This window comes from Protopterus annectens, chromosome 2.part2, assembly GCF_019279795.1.
Source record: "Protopterus annectens isolate FY-2018-M chromosome 2.part2, PAN1.0, whole genome shotgun sequence".
NCBI lineage: Eukaryota > Metazoa > Chordata > Ceratodontiformes > Protopteridae > Protopterus > Protopterus annectens.
In genome coordinates this window covers 602,561,575-602,584,371 of record NC_056730.1, presented here as the reverse complement: position 1 = coordinate 602,584,371, position 22,797 = coordinate 602,561,575, and the positions used below count along the sequence as shown (strand labels likewise).

The following is a 22,797-nucleotide window of genomic DNA, read 5'->3' as shown; positions in this document are numbered from 1 at the left end:
GATTTTTCTTAAAGAGGGCTAATGAGGTGCTCTGCTTGACATAAAGGGGCAGTCTGTTCCAGAGTATGGGAAGTCTCTGGGACAGGAAGCTATCCTTCCAGCATATTTGTTTATTGTGGTGACAAGATTTAGGTCCCTGGAGAGTGTGGCTCAGAAGGATTGGGATTTCTTTAAGTGTAGCTCTGGGTTTGAAATGGCTTTGTATGTTAGGCAGAGATTGCCTCTGAGTAGGCAATGTGTGACGGAGTAGAGCTGGAGTTTTTTGAGGCTGTCTACATAGGGCATCTGTTTGAGGCCAGTGATCCTCTTTGTGAGGTATTTCTGCATCCTTTCCAGTTGTTGTAAATGTCCTGTGAGTTACATTGTACTCTATAATAGGTCTAATGAGGTATGAGTCGAAAAGAACAATGACCTCCTTTTTTCAGAAATATTACTTATGAGAGTTCAGAAAAAATGGAATTCCTAACACAGAGGTTATTAAAATACTGGATTATAAAAGGTCTTTAAAATTAAGAAGAAAAGAAATAAATACTTTACTATGGAAGGTCTTTAGAAACGTAAGAAGAACAATCTTGAGCTGCTACTGACCTGCTGCTGTTGCATAACGACTTTGGAATTTTACATTTAATGTTTGCAATTTAGCATTTTTCCCTTTTAGTCTTATTTACTGTATTTTTAGCTTAACTTTGTTTTGTTATACATTTGTTTACATATTCCTAATGTACTGATGCTGTACAAAGTATAAATGCTCTGACAGTCTGTGGAGTAGTTTGTTACAAGGCTTTTGAAATAAAATGAAGAGAGATTTTTGCCACAGCGCTCACCTACCTATGTTGGACATTCTTCAAAAAAAAGCTTTTGAAAACCAAAATGAACCATTCAGTGGTTTTATTCAACTTTTGAAATAGGAAATATCAGATTGTAATTCTAGGACTGGCTTTATTCTCTTAAATTTATTTGATGTTTGCAGAAAATAAAATGTTTTGGAGCTGTCATGGACCTGCCATTGTCATGTGATTAAGTTTCCCATCGACCCTTTCTCTATTGTGCTATTATACTCACTAGCTCTTGAGTGGCCACTCCCTTTTGTACACTTAAGTTTGGAAGGTCCACCCAGTCTCATCTTGTCTGTTCTTACTAGTAAGCACTAAAAGTTCAAACTTGGAAGGCCCTCCCCTTAGACTGTTAACATATCAGTTACTCTCTTTCAAATCTTCCTACTGTTTATAGTACTAATCAATTTCCTTTCCATTTGATGCCCCACCACTGGCCAGTAATCAACAAGCCTCAATCCTCACCACTAGCACTGGTGGGGGATGTACACTGGGAGGATGACAAGTGCAAACACAATAAAGTGCAATTTCCCTTAAGAGCACACAGAGAACATAGTCGGTCTGGGGCTGGTTTCTCCATTTTTCTTCAGATTCCCAATAAAACTCTCGACTGGCACAGCTATAGATTTGAGATCTCAGCTGAGTGGCTGAGCCAAAATCTCCAGCACCCTCTCTGTCCAACCAGTGCTTCGTGTCCATGCTTAAGTAGCTGACACACACACTCTTTGAGATTTGATTTATGCAGAAACACACACACACCTGGGAAAGGCTGGCACAGGTTTACTAGCTATGTTCACTTTTGCCCAGACTATAATGCAGTTATTACTGCCACCAACCAACTCTTTATCAGCTACTTTAAGGCCCTTAACAAAGGGTGTCCTATCTTACCATGTAATGTTACTATTAATCCAAATGGTAGTTTGACCAAGAGCAAGGCTATTAGGAGTGGCCCAAAGTATCACCAAATAAATATGCAAGTACTCTCAGAACTCAAATATGTCTCACAAATATCAGCCACAATGAAAGGTTTAAATATATTTGGTAACAAATAATAAAAGAACAAGAAAATGCTCAGTAAATAACTGAGCTACATCAGAGTTCAAAATCACAGGAAATATTTAAAACAGCTTTGCAGGACAGTCTCAAATAAATAAAACATCTATACTATACTTCACTATATTCCTGACTGTATCTAAGATAAATTACTGTACCCTGGTTAACTTATTTACACAGCAACAAGCAAGCAGATGTGCTGAGCAGATGTTCTCGTCAGGTCAAAGACAAAATACAAAATGTTATCTCTCGCAGAAACTTCTTAAATTAATATCCCAAATATTACTGCTGGGATACTTGCAAAATGACACCACTTCTTGTCATCTGACTATCACAGGTGATAACTCCCACTGATGCAGCTGTTAGTATTCATCATCATCATCATCAGCCCCCTTTTCCCCATTTTTTCTACATGGGGTAGGGTTATCACGTTAACTGCCGCCAACTCTCTCAGTTCAGTGCCAGACTCCTGCCTTCTTCAACACTTATGCCTGACTGTCTGAGATCTTCTTTCACACAATCAATCCACCTCTTTACTGGATGCCCTCGCTTCCTCTTACCTTCTTCCTGTCTGTCCCAAATCTTCCTCACCAGATTGTCTTCTGCTCTGCTATGTGTCCAAACCATCATAATCTGTTCTCTTTGATCTTTTTTGCAATTTGAGCTACTTTGGCTTCTGCTTTTATGTCCTCATTTCTTCATCTGTCCCACAGTGTGCATCCTACCACCCTTCTCAGGCACTTCATTTCCATCACCTCTAGCTTCTTCATCTGCTCTGCCTTTACTGCCCAGGTTTATGTACCATACAGTAGTACTGATTGCACCACTGTCTTGTACACTTTAATTTTCAGCTTATTTGGCATTCTGCTGTCATAGACTGCACTTGACACTTTATGCCAGTTTGCTGCAACCCCTCTGATTCTAGCTTTGACCTCTTCATTCAGACTTCCCTTTTCCTTATTCACCCCTCCCAGATACTTGACTCTGTTTATCTGTTCCACTATCTTCCCTTCTATCTCTATTCTCAGCTTCTTCTGATTTCCCCAATTTGCTGCCATTGTCACAATCGTATCTGTGCTTAATTTCATCTCATGTGCTTACAGTTTTGCATTCCATTCTCCTATCCTTTGGTGAAGTTCTAGCTCAGAGTCAGCCTGTAATGCAACATATCTGTATACAGCAACTTTGTTGATCTGTCCCCTCCGACCTGTTTGCTAATGTAGTCCATCACTAGTATGAACAGCAGTGGGCTCAGAATTGAACCCTGGTGTACAACCACTCCCACTGTGAACTCCTCTGTTAGGCCAAACACTGCTCGTACTTGAGTCATTCTGTACTTGTACATAGCCTGCACTAATTCTACCAATGTTTTTGGGACTTCAAACCACAGCAGTACTGCCCAGAACAGCTTTCCTGGGACCTTGTCATATGCTTTCTCCAAGTCTAGGAATGCCCAGTTGGACTCTTTCATCATCGCTAGCTTCTTCTCAAGTATCTGTCTCACTGCAAACATCAGGTCAGTTGTCCTGCATCCTAATCTGAATCCGAACTGCTCATCTCCCATCTTACATTCTACTACTCTGTGTATCTGTTTATCAATCACCCTCTCCAGAACTTTCATGCAATGTGATAGAAGTCTGATGCCTCTGTACTGCCCACAGTTGTGGATGTCCCCTTTGTTCTTGTACACTGGCATGAGTATGCTTAATCTCCAGTCATCTGGGATATGCCTTTCTCTTCACACTGCTATTAGTACCCTTAGGAGCCATTTCTCCTCTATCTCACCCACCATCTTTATAATATCTGCTGTGACGTTATCTGAGCCTGCTGTTTTCCCTGGCTCATCTAGTGCTGTTCTTACTTCATCTAGGGTGGGCTCCTCCTCTTCTCACATCGTAGGCTGTTTCTGGAGCAGTACAACTTCTGTGGAGTTTTCTTCATTCAAAAGCTTCTGGAAATACTCCTTCCATCTGTCTTTGATGTCCTATAGACTGGTGAGCAGGTTCTTGCTGGCATCCCTTATGAAGGGTGTCTGACTATCTTCTTTATCTTTCTGTCTTTGCTTTGCAACCTGATATAGTTTCTTTGTGCCACTTGTTGCATCACTTTCCAGAATTTGGTAGAGTGCCTCTGATGCCCTGTTTTTGCTATTGCAAACTCTTTCTTAGCTTCTTTGTTAGCCAACCAGTAGTCCTTCCTAGCCTGGTCAGTCTTTTCTATCCTCCACTTCTTCCTGCATTCCTTCTTTGTTTTGATGACTTCCTGGACTTCTGCATTCCATCACCAGCTTTCCTTATGTACCTTATTTCCATACCTGGCTCAGCCACATATCTGTTCTTTAGTCCTAACACATGCTGTTTTTAGGTGCTGCCATTCTTGTTCATCTCCACCTATTTCCTCCTCTTCTTGGGGTGATAGAGCCCTAAATAATTCCTTGAACTGTTGTACTTTCTCTCTAGTCAACGTCCAGGTCTTCATCCTGGTCTTTGTTGATCTTAGAGCCTTCTCTGACCACTGCTTGCAGCTGATTGTGGCAACAAGTGTTTTATGCTTCAGGCCAACTCTTTCACTGGGGATGGCTTTATCATAGATTTGACTTTAGTGCCTACTAGGAGGAAGTCTACCTGAGTCGCATGTTGGCTACTCTTGTATGTGATCTTGTGACTGTCTCTTTCTGAACCATGTGTTGACTACCATCAAGCCATTTGCCAGACAGAAGTCTAGAATGATTTCTTCTTCTTTATTCTTGTTACCCCACCCATGTGGACCCAGGCAGTCCTCATATCCTGTTCTGTCTGTCCCAATATGTGCATTCAAGTCACCCATTACCACACCAATTCATGTTGTTGTCCTGCTTTATCTAGTGGGTCTTGCAAGTGCTGTCTGAATGCACACTTTTCCTCACTATCACAACGCTGCTGTTGGGCATAGGCTGAGATTATGAATACTGCTCTATCATTACACTGGAGTCTGATTGCCATGAGTCTATCATTAACTCAGATGATATCCCTCACTGCCTTATGAAGCCTCTCTCTTTCTCACCACAATTCCTACACCATTTCTAGCCTGTCTCCCTCCTGAGTAGTAGAGTCTGGATCCCAAGCCAAGTGGCTTTGCTGCACTGCCCTTCCATCTTGTCTGTTGGATACAAAGGATGTCCAACGTCCTCCGTATCATCATGTCATCCAATTCCAAGCTGCATCCTGTCAGTGAACACACATTAAGAGTAGATATTCTCAGTTTATGTTTGGCAGGTTGGTTGGTTTTACATCCAGCTTTTACTCAACAGAGCTATCCCAGGAAAACCAGACTGGGCAACTAGACACCATCTGGCCAGCAGCTTATTGACCCAGGGCTGCTGGGCTTTATGGTAGGCACACACTGGCCAATAGGGGCACATATACCCCTCCCACGATTAGCAAGGGTCCCAGGCATAGGTCAGAGTAGGCGGATCCTCAACCCACTTATTACAGGCAAGTACCCATGCCAATTTTAGTGACATTAGTCAACATAACCACATTACCTATTTTACACTGTCAAGTGGCTAGCCCTGCCATGGCACACAATCTGTGATCCATGTTCTCCTATCTTTGTGTTAGTACGCACCACAATAGATGCCCAAAGTGGTTGGTCTGTATGACTCTTTCCTCTTTAGGGCACCATGTAGAGTCTGTGCTGCTGCACACAGCTCCATTCATTGGTGAGCTTGAGATGGAAACACTCAGCTTGTTTTTTAGACATGGGAGAAACTCCATGAATGCACAGGAAGAACGTGCAAACTCCAAATCATTGGTTGGAGGTCAGGATTGAACTTTGTACCTTGTGCATGCAAGGTAAAGATCTTAACTACTATGCCAACTGTTAGCATTTAGTATCTACCTGTGAAAATACATAGACCTCAGACCTTTTGGCAAATGGTGGAAGGAGTAAAATAATTTACCTTCCTCCACATTTAAAGACAATACAAAAACTTTTAGTTCGAGACATTATGCCTCCTGTTGCACTGAAAATGAAAGATAACATCTCTTTTGTTTATGGCCCAGCTACAAAGTAACTTAATTTCAACTATTCTTTTGAAGTTTTGCAAGTTAATCTCCTGTGTTTCAGTCTCCCCTGTTAAAATATATACATCTAAACAGTTTCAATAGAGCATTCAGATTTCTGCTTATTACTTTATAAAATATCTCTTCAGCACACGTCTGTACAATATGGCATACAGTTCCAATACATCTATAACATAAGCATCTTACATCAGCATATTAACATTCAGAAATGACACACAACCACTTACAAAATTCCAGCAAGCTGGGCTGGCAGTATCTCATTTTGTTACATTCCATACTGCTTTTGAAATCACAGACATATGGGCAAGCCTACCAATCACTAATAGCCTGGAAAATATCTCAGGAATCAGCTTGGGATTGATGTTTCTGTGCTTCTCTAGGTGAGAGAGGGAGCACAGGGGAGTTCTTTTCTATCCTTCTGAGAGACTACCAAGCAATGCAAAGCCTGAAAACTGCCTAAAAGGAGCCAGCTTAGGATTACTGCTACTTATTTTACTCCTTGTGAGAGAAGAAGCATGGAGACATTGATGCCCGGCTGCCTCTGAGAGGGCAGTGTGCATGGGACTTCCATATCCAGTCTGATTTTGGACCATTGTGCAGCTAATCTCTGTTGCACTGAGCTGTAGTATATGCTATTTAGACCATCTAGCAGGAGGAAGCTGCAACAAGCCTACAGAGCCATAGAATATTTGGGATGAGACTACTAATATCCAAAGACCCTGTTACTTGCTTCTTAAGGACCAGCTTGGGATTAGGAGTAGCAAAGAGACATTGATTCCTAATTGAGTGTGTAGCTGTGGTGAGAATAGCACTTCCAAAAGCCAGGTAGTAGCCAATGGGAAAATCACTACTATTTATCATTCTTGACCAACTTAGTGAGTGGCTAAATTAGTGAGGTTTTGTTGAACATAGTTTATAGGTTCCTTCAGGTGGCAAAGGAAGGCTCCCAGGCTACTTGTGGACATTACTTGTTAATAAATTCAAGTGCCTTGGTATTGGATTGTATGCTCTACTGCAGTTTTTGTTACTTATGTTCTCTGTTACAAATAAGGTGATTTACCGCATTGCTGTCCATTGCACAGCAGTATGGCACAGTGCACAGTAAAGATGTAGGTATTTATAGCCTTAACTTTCACTGTATAACCTATTCCCTCAATTCATATTGTATTTTAGATAGTACTTGCTGAAAGATGTTCTGCTTTGTGCTAGGTAGCACGCTGCTCTCCATATGTAGACCTAGATGGCTTCTTTTAGACAGACTTACACTAGTTGGTATCTTAATCTTCATGTGTAGCCTTGAATTATCTATGTGTTTTATACAGATAGGTTTGCACTAGGTGGTATGTTACTCCGCATGTGTAGCCTTGGATTGTCTGTTTGTTTTATACAGATAGTTTTGCACTAGTTGGTGCATTGCTCTTCATGTGTAGCCTTGGATTGTTTGTTCTATACACATAGGTTTGCACTAGGTGGTGCATTGCTCTTCATTAGTAGACTTGGATTATTTGCTTATTTTAGACAGGTTTAGAATAGGCGATACATTGCTGTGTAGACAGATTGTTTGCTTGTTTCAGACAGGCGGGTTTGCATTAGGTGGTGCCTTGCTTTATATCTGTAGACATAGATTATTTGTTTTGGACAAATAGCATCTCTCATAAAGCTACTACAAACCTCATAGATACAACTCCCCCTTCAGCACACATTAGTAAGCATCAGGAACCATGGATTTGCATTTTCCAACCACCTCTTTAGTCAGTCTGGTAGAAATGGGCATCCTGAGACAATGTAGCAATGATCTCATGCTTACTAGCAAACAGCTACTACTTAAGTCAGTGGAGTCAGTGTGCGAAATGTGCAGTTATACAATGTTATTGGATGCAAATGAAGCAAGACAAACAGATTATCAGTACCACATAGTACAACACTGAACAAAACATACACAGCTTAGGAAAAACACAGACTTTTGTGTGCTGAGGCACTTAAAAGTAACATACCTAAACAGAAAAGGCCTCTTAAAAGTAAACCAAACATTTTTGCTGTATCCATCTTTTGTATTTTACACTTCTTCAGGCACTCTTTGTTTATTTTCATATCTTCTTGGACTTCTATGTGCCACCACTAGCTTTTCTTATGAACTTTATTTCCATATCTGACTCAGCCATATGTATGCTGTATAATTTTCACACATAATATTTTCAGACTCTGCCATTCTTATTTGACTCTACCTGTTTCCTCTTCTTCCTAAATTGCTACAGCCCTGAGTATTTCCTTGAACTCTTATGCTTTTGTTGCATATCAGATGAACGCATCCGCATTTAAAATGTTGCTTTTTGCTGGGCACAGTTGTAAGGATACTCATAGTTCTTTATAAGTAGGATTTAGAACTGTCTCTTGTAGAAGAAATTACTGTGAAACTCATTTGAAAATGACATTAAGGAAAAAAAAAGTATGTTACCACTCCTAATGCATATTAAGACAGTATTAAACATCACTGAATGCAACAATGTGCTGTGAGTTTTGCTGTATCACTAGCCAGATAGCATTGTTGACCTGTGATGTCAGTATTAGTACATGTGATGTCAGTATTAGTACATGTGATGTTAGTATTAGTTTAGCTAACAGCTGATACTGGTATGGAAAACTGTGATATTTTGGATCACTGATGGGAGTGTATGTGAGTGGCGTACCTGCAAGATCTAACACAGAGATTTGATACATGAAATCTTTTAATTTCAACAAATTGTGCAGCTGAAGTAAAGTGTGCTTGTAGTAGGTTTTGGTTTTAGACTACAGGACAGCTGTTCAATTAACACTGACAAGGTTTGTCTCACTTCATATCAAAGTATGAATCTTTACTGAAATGCTCTCACAAAGAACATAGAATGCAAGACAAACACCAGCTTGATGTGCAGGTTTCTGATGATACATACTTTGCTAAATTTTGCATTGCCTGACTGTAGTCAATGGATATGGAGTATCTCCAATACTCTGCAATGCAGTGATCTTGTAGTTATTGGTATTAAGCAAAGGAATATTTGGGGTGAAAATCCGTGTATGTGGAGGAAGGCCAAAGCTTCCCACAAAAACATGCATATACTGTTTCAGGCTTGTTGCTTTCATGTGAAACAGTAGTCAGATAAATGACTGTTGCACTGGGGCCCTAGACCAACAGAAAGTTGTTCTTATGTTGTAATGTAATGGCTCAGTTGTATGCCTGCTCCTTTTATAGCAGCTCTATTACTAATAAGATAATCAGTATTGACCCTGCCCATCCCTGTGTTGCAGATGGGTGAAACCCTGACTTCAATCCAGATGACCCTTGATGTGCAGGTGCCACAGATGCTAGAGGAGACAGGATGGAGGGATGGGAGAGTGTGGTTTTAGTAGATCACCGATGCTGGGACACACAAATGACTGTGGCTAACTGCTGAGTAACATCCTGGGTATCACCGGTGTTTGACGCATGAAGAAGAAGCCTAACTGACCAGATTACATAACACTAACTAAAGGAAAGGCATGTGCCCATGGTTGGCTACTGTCATGGCGTTAGATGATGCTGGAGTTTAGGAAAGGAGTCTGCAGGGTCCAGAAGACTGACTACTTCCTAACTCCAACTCTTGCCTCCCTGGGGAAATGAATGGGCTGATAGGGTCTCCAGTCAGGGGAATGAGTGCGTTTTATTGCTCTCACATGGGCTGGAGGTGCCTCACTCTCACCTTAAGAGAGGAATGAAAGGCTGTCTGAGGAGAAGAAAAGGAATCCACTGATTCACCTTTACCCACACCTACTTTGTCACAAGACAATCACATATCCCGTATTACCCTTCACCAATGTTTAAGATATGCATTCTCTAAAACATTTCACCTCATGAACTGCTAGATGACCTAAACAAACCCTCCTGTATCACCTTTAGTTTTTAAGTAACCTCTGTCTCTGCTAAGCAGGACTACTTCCTTATTCCACAGTGGAGTACATCTTGCTATTTCCCCTTTAAACCAATACCTTATCACCCTCTATCGTATCTCCACTTGCTTACATGACTTTCTGTATGAGAACTGTCACCAAACCCTATTGCCATGTACATCATAGAGCTATGTACATGCTGTCTCATTCTCTCTTTGCCTTTCATGTAAGTGTATTGTCTACATGCTACTTTGTGTCAGCCTAAGATGAAGTAACTAATGACTGATGTTTATAATCACTGATTGGACTGCAAACTTCTCTTTTCAGTGTCAGACTGTTCACTGTCTGCTTGTACACATCAGACATTTCTTTTATATGCCTTTTATACCTCACAACTTCTTTGCTCAAGAATTCTGCAAGAATCCAAAAGTAATGGGGGGAGGGCAAATTTCCAAACTCAGTGTTATTTATCAAATATTACTCTAATTCACATACAAGTTAACAGAATAACATGTTTTGGGTAAACATGCATTTTCTGATCAAAAAGAAGTATGACATTGTAATGTCTGGCATTAGTGACCGATTGTAGTTCTCAGCGAAAAAAAAAAAAAAAAAAAGCAGAAAAAATGAATGAGGGACAGGGAAAAAATATGAGGCAAATTCTGGGGCATTATGGAAAAACAGGAACAGTTGAGAGGTATGTCTGAGCCTGTAACTTTTGGAAAAGAGATTCTGGTTCAGAAACATTAATGAGACTATTTTTAAAATAAACCACATCAGAATGCCTCCATGTCACATTTTTTAATAATTTAATTTGCAGTATTGGCCAAGATAGAAAAGGACAGGATGACAGCATCTGGAGTTCAGGCAATTCCTTAATAGTAAGGATTTTTTTTCAACTAAAGGCTGTATTCATAGAAACATACCATGAATGGTAACCTTTAACAGTTGGTCTAATATAATAAAATTCACAGGATAGGTTCAGTAAAGACTATCATCTGCATACTATTATAACCTCAGACAACAACTAGAGGTCAGAATCCGACCCTGTACCTATAAGGTTAAGACCCTCACCATTCTGCTTGCACTTTTCTGCAGTTATGCACCAATGTATAATATTCAGAGGGTTAAAAAAACAGTCATTTCAGAAGGTTCTTATACACCATGAATGTTATGATTTGTAGGTCTGATGGACAATGGAGTTGCTGGATTTGTGGACCACATTTTCTAACATGATGACAACAACCACATTTGACTGTTCTTGCCTTTTAACTTGTTTAATGAGTTATTCCTAAACCCAGAGTAAAATTGTACTTCCACTGATTACTTTTCTTTGCCTGCCTGTTTTGAACTTGAAGACAAACTGACAATGCTCACTTTGAATTGGGATAGTCTGTTTTTAGTAAGAAAAATTCATCATTTTTTCTAAGTTTTCCTCTTCGATGGTTCAAGTTATAACTTACTGTATATCATTTATGAAAAGTATAATCAGAATAGCTCACCTAAATTTATTTATTTCGTTATTCTTATTTTCTTAAACTTCCATCCTTTCCCAGAAACACCTCCAAAGAGTTACGTATGTGCTTAGCGATGTCAGCTTCTTGAAGTTTTGTTGTACAGAATCTATTCAGTTTTTGTTAACCTTTCTGTGGTCTATCATGCATGTGCTTAAGTCATTTTTAGATGTATATTTCAAAACTGCATGCTGCTGTGTAAGGGTGGGAAACCTAACCAGTGACCTATACAGAGTTATTGCAGCTAGCATAATGGGGCATGGGAATTCTTAGCAGAACTTCCCAATATTCATTCTTTCATGTAGGTTAAGTCACACTTTCCAGAACTGCTCATTGACTGCATGCACATCTCATTCCTTGCGCGCATGTGTGCGATATATGTGTGTGTGTGTGTGTGTGTGTGTGTGTGTGTGTGTGTGTGTGTGTGTGTGTGTGTGTGTGTGCTTGTGTATGCATGTATAATATACATGTCTGTGTGTATAACTATATATATATATATATATATATATATATATATATATATATATATATATATATATATATCTGTGTGTGTGTGTGAATGTGTGTGTGTGTGTGTGTGTGTGTGTGTGTGTGTATGCATGTATAATATACATGTGTGTTTGTATAAATATATATATGTGTGTGTGTGTGTGTGTGTGTGTGTGTGTGTGTGTGTGTGTGTGTGTGTGTGTGTGTGCACGCCACTCAGATGCATTTTTACCATGGCTGTGAGTTTGCAATACCTTATTCGTCAACTCCCCTACCAATGTGTATATCTGGATGTGATGTTATTAGCAGTGTATTATTTAACCTTAAGTGCTTTTAGCAACTGTTGTGAGCTGCTTGCTAAATTATAGAGTTAAATACCACATTCAAAGCATTGATCAAGCACTTCAGCTCTGACAACAAATGAACTACCTGAATTTATTTCTGAATGCAGGGACTGCAAAACTGCCTAGTTTGCATCGGTCTGTGATATCCACTAACACCTTGTGTCTGGGGCAGTTGCCTCATTTGCTCCACCCTAGCTGCACCTCTGTGTGCACAGAATCAAATGCTCTGGAAACAGATGGTTGACACACAGAGACATGATTAACATTTGCTTGCCTAATATGCACACGTTTCAGCATTTTATTTCTGTATTTTCAGTATTTCAGATCTGACTGAGGTTATGGCATAGATTTTATAAATAAATAAGAAAGGTCATCAGGAACCAGAAACCATTTTAGAGAGAACTATGAGGGGCTTTTGGCACTACATCAATTTTTTTAATCAATGTATTCTTTAGTACACAGCACACCACTGTGCAGGAAGTGAGCATACACAAGCATTTTGTGACACTGTACCAGCTAGCACAACACAGCAAAAAGAGTGTTAGGAAACAGGTTCATAGGTTCATAGGTAGGTAATAGGCTATCAGGTTCATAGGTTCATAGGTAGGTAATAGGCTATCAGCCCGAGGGCCAAAGCAGCCTAATCAAAAGTGTATTGGCTTTCATCACCCATGTATTGTTAAATTCCTGCCCCTCTATTGAGAAGTGCCCCAGACATAATCCCAGGGTGAACTTCCTATCACCCATCCACTTATCAAGGTTATCAAGGTGAATAGTGCTAATGATGAGCTCTGCTTGATGTTGAGGGGATCCTTGTTCCAGAGCATGGGAAGTCTCTGGGTCACAAATCTATCCCTTCAGCATGCCCTATTTATTGCTGTGGTGAGGTTTAGGTTCCTAGAGCGTGTAGCTTGGGGTGATTGTGATTTATTCAAGTGGAGCATGTCCAATAATTCCGGGTTTGACATAGCTTTGTATGTCAGGCAGAGGTCTCCTTGGAGTAGGCAGTATGCAACCGAGTAGAGTTTGAGTTTCTTGAGCTGGTCAGCATAGGGCACTTGTATGAGACCAGTGATCCTCTTGGTGAGTTACTTTTGGGGCGGCTCAAGTTGTTGTAGGTGTCTTGTGAGGTACATCCCAGATGGGGCATTGAATTCAATGAGGGGTCTGATATGTGATCAGTAGAGGGGAATGATGACTTCCTTATTTCTAGATGCAAATCCTTTTGTGATTAAGTGAGCCACATAGAAAGATTTTCTTGCCACTGTGGCAATGTGGTTATCAAAGGAGAAGTTGCTATCCACTATACAAGTAGCTGTATAATGGCATGCAAATTAAGGTGCGTAGTCTAATGAGTGCATAATCAGATACAAATGCATGACTCTGAAACTAGGTTGTAATTTTCAGACATAATGTGAAGGTGACATGCATCAGATTGGACATCATTATAAGAGCAAACAGCAATGGCCTAGCTAGGGTGGAACTAGAGGGGCAACTGCCCCAGGTGCAAAGTGTTGGGTGGGTGCAGTCAGCTGATCTGGATTTCTCTTTAATACAATACTGGCTTTTAAAAGCCAATATTGCATTTGTGATCAAACCTGAGCACTGCAACACTGTGTGTCCTACACTGTAGCAACTGCTTGCTACAGATTAAAAGTAAAAACAGAAAGAAAATCTATTTATTTGTTGTTAACAAAAATCTGAGTGCTGTAGTGTGCAGGCAGGGTGCAAACTGTAACAACTATTTCCTACATTTATTGCAAGCATTGTTGTTGATGCATTTAAGGTGGAGGTGGGACTACATCAAGGATCAGCTCTAAGGCCTTTCTTTTCTGCAATGGTGATGGACAGGTTGACAGACAGGATCAGACAGGAGTCCCCGTGGACTATATGTATGCGGATGACATTGTGATCTATAGTGAGAGTAGGGAACAGGTTGAGGAGACCCTGGAGAGATGGCTATATGCTCTAAAGAGGCGAGGAACAGTTCAGAGTAATACTGAGTATGGAAGAGCAGTGAAGAAGAGAGTATAGGCGGGGTGGAGTGGATAGAGAAGAGTGTCAGGAGTGATGTGTGACAGATGAGTACAAGTAAGAGTGAAACAGAAGACCTACAAGAGGGTAGTGAGACCAGCTATGTTATATGGGCTGGATACAGTGACATTGACGAAAAGGCAGGAGTCAGAGCTGGAGGTGGCACAGTTAAAAAGGTTAAGATTTGTATTGGGTGTGATGAGGATGGACAGGATTAGGAATCAGGATATTAGAGGGTCAGCTCAGGTTGGACAGTTTGGAGATAAAGCCAGAGAGGCGAAATTGCATTGATTTGGACATGTGCTGAGGAGAGATGCTGGGTATATTTGTTTATTTATTTTATTTTATTTTACATTTGTTGACCGGGCTAGTCTAACTGGATATATCTCCAGATGTCCTTCAAGGATGCATCTGCAGTCCTAACAAATGGGTTGTCCTGCCTCAGGCAGCCCTTCGGTCGGCCGGATTCCAAAGTCTGGGTCTGGCCTCGGCTGATGTCACACTTCACCCGACGTCATAGCTGCTGTCAATTGGGTATAAAGGCATCAGCCGACGCCATTTTCCTCAGTCTTTCTTGCCGCGCAGTGCCCGAAGCAGAAGCTGTTCGCAAGTGCCGGTCGGTCAGATCCAGAGATTTCTACTACCGAAGACTTCTAAAAAGCTAAGTACCCCGTTGGGGACTCTTTCTTGACTCAGCCGATGTCAGAAAAAGTAAATAATTGTTTAACTTGTGGGAAACAAATACCTCATAAGGATTTCCACTCTTACTGCCTTCCTTGCTAAGGCCCAGACCACGACGTAGCAGCTTGTCTAGCCTGTGCTTCCTTCAACCGACGGACACTTAGACGTCGGTCGGAGTTTGCGGAGGAGTTTTTTGGTCCCGCTTTTGCTTACAAAATGCAGTCGGAGACTCCGACTTCACATTTAGCTAAAAAGCGTAAGGAAAAGGACCGACACTCGCGGTCCGCGGTTTCGGCCGAAACCACAGTTAAGCCAACCGTGAGTGTCTTGGTTTCGGCTGAAACCGAGTCCACGGTTCTTCCTTCGGCCGAAAGCATACCTCCTACAGCCGAGGCCTCACACAGCATGGCTGAATCTGCTACTGCAATTTCTCCTGCTGTAGCAGGCACCCAGGATTTATCAGTTACTATTCCTTTGGACATATCAACTCCTGCACGTGGAGCTGCTAGGCCCCCTGCATCCATGTCTATTAAGGCTTTCTCTAGGGCTAAAGCAGCTAAATCTTCTAAGGCCTTGCCTGCTAAAACCCCCTCACACAGGCCTAGCTCTAGTTCCCAAATGCTCAGCCTGGCAGAGGATCTCATTTCTTTGATCAGGGGATCCCAACCTCACCCTGACAGGGCCTCTCATCCCCCTCCAGAGAAGAGGCCTAGAGCAGAGCCCCCTGAACCAGTTTCTACGGATTATTCCTCTGATGATTCAGAAAACTCAAATCCTCCAGAAGGCCCTTATTCTCCATATGAGGATTCTGACGCAGAAGACTCCATCCCTTCTGCCTCTCCTCCTGAAGAATTTTCTTTTGGGGAAACCTTGCATGCTATGAGGGAGCAATTTCAATGGCAGGGCCAGGATTTTTCAGATTCTAGGAAACGGCTAAGGACCTTTTTACATTTGCCACAGCATAGGCCTTTAGCCATTCCTCCAGTACTAACAGTTGTGGATGATGCATTCAATGATGCTTGTACTGCCCCTGACTCTCTTCCCCCGGCCCCTGCTAAGCCCGACAGATACTACAGGGTCCCGGACACACATTATCACTTGTATAAGGCTCCTATTGCAGATCCTGAAACTATTAAATCTCAGGGCCCCAAAGCTGTAGCAACTGCTAAAAACCCCCTCCCCTCTGAAAGAGAATCTAGAGCATTAGAGAGATGGGGTAAAAAAGTTTATACTTCTGCTACTCTTTCGGCTAGGGCCTTAAACTGTCAATTCCACATGATCCAGTATCAGGAATTTTTGTTAGATCAGCTAAATAAAAAAACTATCCTCTCCTGAACCTATAGACCATAAGTCCCTTCAGGATTTGGTACATAACACTCAGCAGGTCAGTAATCATTCCTTAAAATGTGGCTATGATGCACTGGAGGCTTCCTTTAGATCAGCTATGACTGGTACAGTGATCAGAAGGCATGCATGGTTAAAAGAGCAATCCTTACCAGACCATGTAAAGTCAAAGCTCCTAGATGCTCCCATGGAGAAACTCAGTTTGTTTGGCTCCTCTGCACAGCAAGTGTTAAAGAAGGTGGAAGAAAAAGCAAAATCTGTCCAAACAGTCAAGGATTTCTTACAAGTACAGCCTCCTAGGTTTAGTAGGAATTGGCCTTCGAAAAATTGGTCCTTTCCAGACACCTCCAGAGCACAGAGAGGAAGAAATAGGCGCTCAAGAGGCAGAGGTCAATTCAGAGGTGCCTACAGGGGACGTCAGTGGCAGCCTAGCAACCAGAGAAGTACTGCCACAGATCCAGCTACTACCACTTCCACAGGACAATCACAGTGACTTGGCTCTGATACCGCCTACCAGGGAACAACTGGAAGCACCCTTAGGTGGAAAGCTAGCCTTATTTTCAGTAAACTGGCATTACATTACCGGAGACAAATGGATTTTACAGACAATAGACAAAGGTTACAGGTTTCACTTCCATACTCTACCAAGGAAGAGAGGAATGCCAAACCTACCACCAAACCAAAAAGCAAACGCTCTAGGACAAATCAACCACTTACTAAGGATGAGAGCTATAGAAAAGGTACCGGCTATGGAACAAGGACAATGATTTTATTCCAGACTTTTCCTGGTGCCAAGAAAAGAAAACCAATGGAGACCTATTCTCGACCTGTCCGCTCTGAACACATATCTCATTGTTCCAAAATTCAAAATGCTGACCCTACAGCAACTTCTTCCCATGCTGGGCAAGGAGTCTTGGCTGGTGACTCTAGATCTCAAGGAGGCATACCTGCACGTCCCTATTCGACCAGATTGCAGAAGATACCTCAGATTTCTTGCAGGATCAGAGCATTATCAATTCTCAGCATTGCCCTTTGGCTTATCTACTGTGCCCAGAGTATTCACGAAATGCCTGGCATCAGTAATTGCTCATTGCAGGCTTCAGGAATTCAAATTTATCCATACCTGGACGACTGCCTGATACAAGCGGACAACAAGAACAAATTAACAAAAGATTTGGAAAAAGTTATTCACCTATTACAGGCCTTGGGATACACAGTCAACATAAAAAAGTCAAGGCTGGTACCATCCCAAAGGATTACATTCTTGGGTGCAGAACTGGACACATCAAATCAAATGGCATTTCTCACAGCAGAAAAACAAAAACAACTACCACTCTATTTCATGGCATTAACAACGCAGACCCAGCTTACAGCAAGGAAAGTCCTGCAAGCCCTGGGTTACATGGCATCCTGCATAATATTGATCCCACATGCCAGACTACATATGAGGAAGTTGCAATGGTACCTAAGGAATTTATGGTCTCAGCACAAGCACAGCCTAGAAACCCAAATTCCAATAATTCCATGCCTGAAGCAAGAATTCCTCTGGTGGGCTCAGGCCTGTCTGTTGAACAAAGGACTGCCTTTCCACAGCCCTCACCCAAGCCAGACTATCACCACGGATGCCTCAGACCTTGGTTGGGGGGCACACATGGCAGACAAGTGTATACAGGGCCTATGGACACAGGACCAGCTGAATCTACACATAAATCTAAAAGAGATGCTGGCAGTGAAACAGGCAATTCAGACATTCAGACCGTTTCTTCAACAAGGTCATTTGCTGATAAGGACGGACAACACCACAGTTATGTGGTATATCAACAAGCAGGGAGGCACACATTCATATCCTCTATGCCGGATGGCAATAGACCTGTGGAATGTGGCCCTGAACCTCAACATTCAGCTCCAGGCCATATTTGTGCCAGGAAAAGAAAATATACTAGCAGACACCTTAAGCAGAACTACCACGGATGCCCACGAATGGATGCTGCATCCGGACATCTTCAAATCCATTACAAAGAAATGGAGACTACCAGAAATAGACCTGTTCACATCCCCACACAACCACCAATTGAGAAAATTCTGCACAAGGACATACCACCCACTTGCTTGGAAGGTGGACTCCCTATCCTTCAGTTGGGAAAACCTAACAGCATATGCATTCCCACCTCTTCCTTTGATGCACAAAGTGCTACTGAAGATCAAAGAAGATCACCCAAGGATCATACTGATAGCTCCAGACTGGCCGAGGCAGCATTGGTACCCGCTTCTGAGGAGCATGTCTTGAGCACACCCATGGCCTCTACCTCCAGTTCCTTTGCTGCTAACACAGAACAACTTCAAGATCCTGCATCCAAACTTGAAAACACTGCAGCTAGCTGCTTGGAATCTTACATAAGACAAAATAACCCAGGATTATCTCAGAGGGTTAAAGACATTATCCTGGAAGCTTGCAGACCCTCCACAAGGAAGACTTATTCAGCAAAATGGAAAAGATACCTCATTTGGAGTGCAGCAAAAGGAGAAAATGTATCCTTGGCAAACATAGCTAACATCCTGGAATATTTAGCAGAGCTTTTCCACAATGGCCTGTCTTACTCCTCCATCAAGATTCATGCATCAGCAATTTCAGCAGAATATAACATGGATCCTCCAGTCTTCTCTCATCCTCTACTCAGGCAGTTTCTGAGAGGAATTAAAAATGTAAAGCCTCCAAGGAAGCCACCTTTGCCTACATGGGACCTAAACTTTGTGCTAGAAAAGTTAACACTTCCCTTTTGAACCAGCAGCAACAGCAGAATTACAGTTCTTATCTTGGAAAACTGCTTTCCTGCTTGCAATCACTTCAGCAAGAAGGGTTTCTGAATTACAGGCATTAATGGCAGTACAGCCCTTCCTTATCTTCCATCAGGATATAGTGTCCTTGAGAACTAACCCTACTTTTATGCCAAAGGTGGTCTCCAGGGTATCATTGAACCAAGCAATCCACCTACCAACATTCTTCCCCAATCCACAGAACAGGGGGGAAAGACTACTGCATACCTTGGATGTACACAGGCAATTGCGCTACTACCTGGACAGAACCAAGACCAATAGAAAAACTGACCAGCTTCTGGTAGCATATGCAGCAGGAATGGAAGGAAAAGCAATTTCAAAACAGACAATCTCAAAATGGATAGGAAATTGCATTAGATTTTGTTACTCCTTTCATGGAAAGACAACTCCAGAAAACATCAGACCTTACTCCACAAGGGCTACAGCCACTACTACAGCTTTCTTACAAGGAGTGGCTACCAAAGACATTTTAGAGGCTGCTACTTGGAGCTCCGTGCATACATTTGCCAAGCATTATAATCTGCCTTTATACTCCAGATCCCGAGCAGGTTTTGCCACTGCTGTTTTGCAAGGGATCTTAACTACACCATAATCTTCTTAGTGCCTCCTCCCCCAGTTTGGCTATGGTATTCTACCCATTTGTTAGGACTGCAGATGCATCCTTGAAGGACATAGTACAGTTTTGTACCTACCATAAATGTAGATGTCCGAGAGGTATGCATCTGCAGTCAGGATTACCCACCCTCCTTCCCCTCTGTGGTACTCCTAGGGTATTTGCCCATCTTGTAGCTAGCTGGGGGAATCTATTATGGTGTATTTGTATATATGTACATACATGTTTATTTTTGTTTGCTCTCTACTGTTTGGAATCATTGGCATTTATCCAAATTTAGCCTTCCTCGAGGGCACCTGGCATCTGGGGCAAGAAACACTGAGGAAAATGGCATTGGCTGATGCCTTTATACCCAATTGACAGCAGCTATGACATCGGGTGAAGTGCGACATCAGCCGAGGCCAGACCCAGACTTTGGAATCCGGCCGACCGAAGGGCTGCCTGAGGCAGGACAACCCATTTGTTAGGACTGCAGATGCATACCTCTCGGACATCTACATTTATGGTAGGTACAAAACTGTACTTTTCAGTAGAAGCCCAGGGAGAAAAGCTCCAACATAGCACAAAATATAATATACAGATGTATAATAAATAAAGTAGGAGAAATTTAGAATAAAAAGAAGGAGTTTAAAAAAGTACAATACTAAGAAGGATGAGTATAAAGTATAACAGTCTTCTAATTATATGATAAGAGAGATACATTAAAGTTCATTGATAATTTACAAAAATACTGGAAGTTATATAAATCTTACTATTACCAGTTTTTGGCATACTGAGGGCTATGCAGAGTACGATTGTGCATCCAGAGGCAGTGTGAAGATAGAAACAGGAAAGGTTGGAGATTAGTCAGGGTTACTGCAGGGACATAACCAGTGTGATTTTAGGTGACTTTTGAGTTTTTGCTTAAAGAGTGACAGTGAAGGTAGTAGAGTTAGATCTATAGATAGAAGGTTCCAGTTTTTTCCAGCAGTATTGGAGAAAAGGCTGTTGCCTGCTAAGTTATTGGACTTACTTATGCTAGCAAGTAATTTACTAGAAGAGCATAGGGAATTAAGATTATTATAGAGGGTAATGAGGTTAGCAAGTATTGGAGTATTATTTGGTTGATAAAAGATTTTATGGGCAATGGTGAGTTGGGAAAAAATCAGCATGTTAGGAAGTTCAAGCCAGTCTAGCTGCTTTAGATTCAGGCAGTGGTGAGTTCGAAATGCATTGCCAGTGGCAAATCTGGGAATATTGTTGTAGGAGCTTGCTACTTTGAGAAGATTATTTTTTTAGATTAGTGTAAATAGGTGAGGCGTAAAGAAGAGTTGAGATTAAGTGAGAGTGGGCAATGGTGGTTCTAGCTATAGGAGTTAAGAAGGGTTTGATTCTATATAAGGATATAATTTTTCTGTTCACTGTCTGTATGGTGTTATTTATATGGCTATTGAAGTTAAGGCTGTTATCGATTGTGACTCCTAATAGTTTGGGGGTAGGATCGGGGAAGATAAGGGTGCCATTGTTTGATTTGACAGAGAAGTCTATGGGAGAGGACCTATTGGTAGGTGTAAAGAGTAGGAGCTTGGTTTTTTGGCGTTCAAAAGGAGGCAGCGTTTCAAGAACCAAACTTCTACTGAGTTGAATACTTTTTGAGTTAGTGAGTATAGTTCAGAAATGGAGTTGGCAGAACATATAAGTGTGGAATCATCAGCATATTAAATACAGGTGACTTCAGGGATTGTTACATGAAGGTCATTGATGAATAAAGAAAAAAGAAGAGGTCCTAAAATGGAGCCCTGAGGGACTCCAAGGGTGATTGGCAGGTGGGATGATAGTTTATTTTCCCAGAGAACTGCCTGTTGCCTATTGTTGTGGTAAGACTTGAACCATCGTATAGCTAGGGTATCTAGAGCAAGAGATTCAAAAGGATTTATAAGCAGGGGGTGGTTTACCATATCAAAAGCCTTTGAAAGGTCGATGAAGAGAGCAGAAGAGAGGATGTTGTTATTATGGTTCTTATTAATGGAGTCGGTGAAAGATAGTAGAGTGGTGGTAGTACTATGAAATGGCGTAAAGCCATGCTGGCACTTAGCCAGTATGTCGTGTTTAGTTAAGTGGTCTAATAGCTGGTGCTGAATGCATTTTTTCATGACTTTTGCTAAAGGTGATAGTAGAGCTATTGGTCTGTAGTTAGTGTAATCATTGGATTTACCACCTTTATGTAGGGGGATGATGTGGGAGATTTTCCAGATGTCTGGAATGATTCCCTCATTAATGGTTCTGTTGATTAGGATGGATATAGGAAAGGCAATGACTTTGGCTGCTTTTTGCAAATATTTAGAAGGTAACTGATGGGCTGAAGGAATACAAGGATTAAGTTTTAGTATGATTTTGTAGATGAGAGTGGTTGAGATAGGTTGAAATTGGAATGTTGGTAAAGATCCAGGTAAAGAGGTTGGGAGACTTGTGTTGTCAGTGGAAAGCTGACTGGCTAGAGATTGTATGGTCGCTGTGAAGTAGGTGTTGAAGTTGTTGGCTGTTTGTTGTGGGGTATTATGATCAGCATCTTGAGGGGATGGTGTGCTAGAGTGACCGGGGTGAAGGAGCCTGTTTATGTTAGTCCAAAATTTCTGTGGATTCCTTTGGTGCATTTGCTGTAGCTTACAATAGTAGTTCTTTTTGTCAGTGAGTATAGCTTTTTTAGTTGTGTTTCTTAGCTGTCTAAAAGTTTGTTGTTCGGTGGAAGTTCTGTTAGTTCTCCATTTAGCCCATGCTTTGTTTCTAAGTAGAATTTTTTGTCTAGTTTCTTTTGAAAGCCAGGGGGCTGGCTTGGATTTTATTCTAATAGATCGTTTAGGTGCATGCACATCATCGTTTAGGTGCATGCACGTCATCGTTTAGGTGCATGCACATCATGGTTTAGGTGCATGCACATCATTGTTTAGGTGCATGCACATCATTGTTTAGGTGCATGCACATCTAGGATTGCTAGAAATCTAGAGTTAAAATATTTAACAGCATCATTTAGTGGGAGTATTTTTAGAGGTTTCCAGTCACATGCATTGAGTTCATTTTGGAATAGCACAGGGTTAGTGTGTTTCTTGGTTT

The 22,797-nt window shown here is 41.5% G+C and overlaps 1 protein-coding gene across 1 annotated transcript in view; it reads left to right on the top strand.

Moving 5' to 3' along the window:
- Positions 1 to 22,797, top strand: part of LOC122795974 (dedicator of cytokinesis protein 2-like) — a 2,887,083-nt gene that overhangs the window by 1,413,510 nt on the left and 1,450,776 nt on the right. The window lies entirely within an intron of this gene.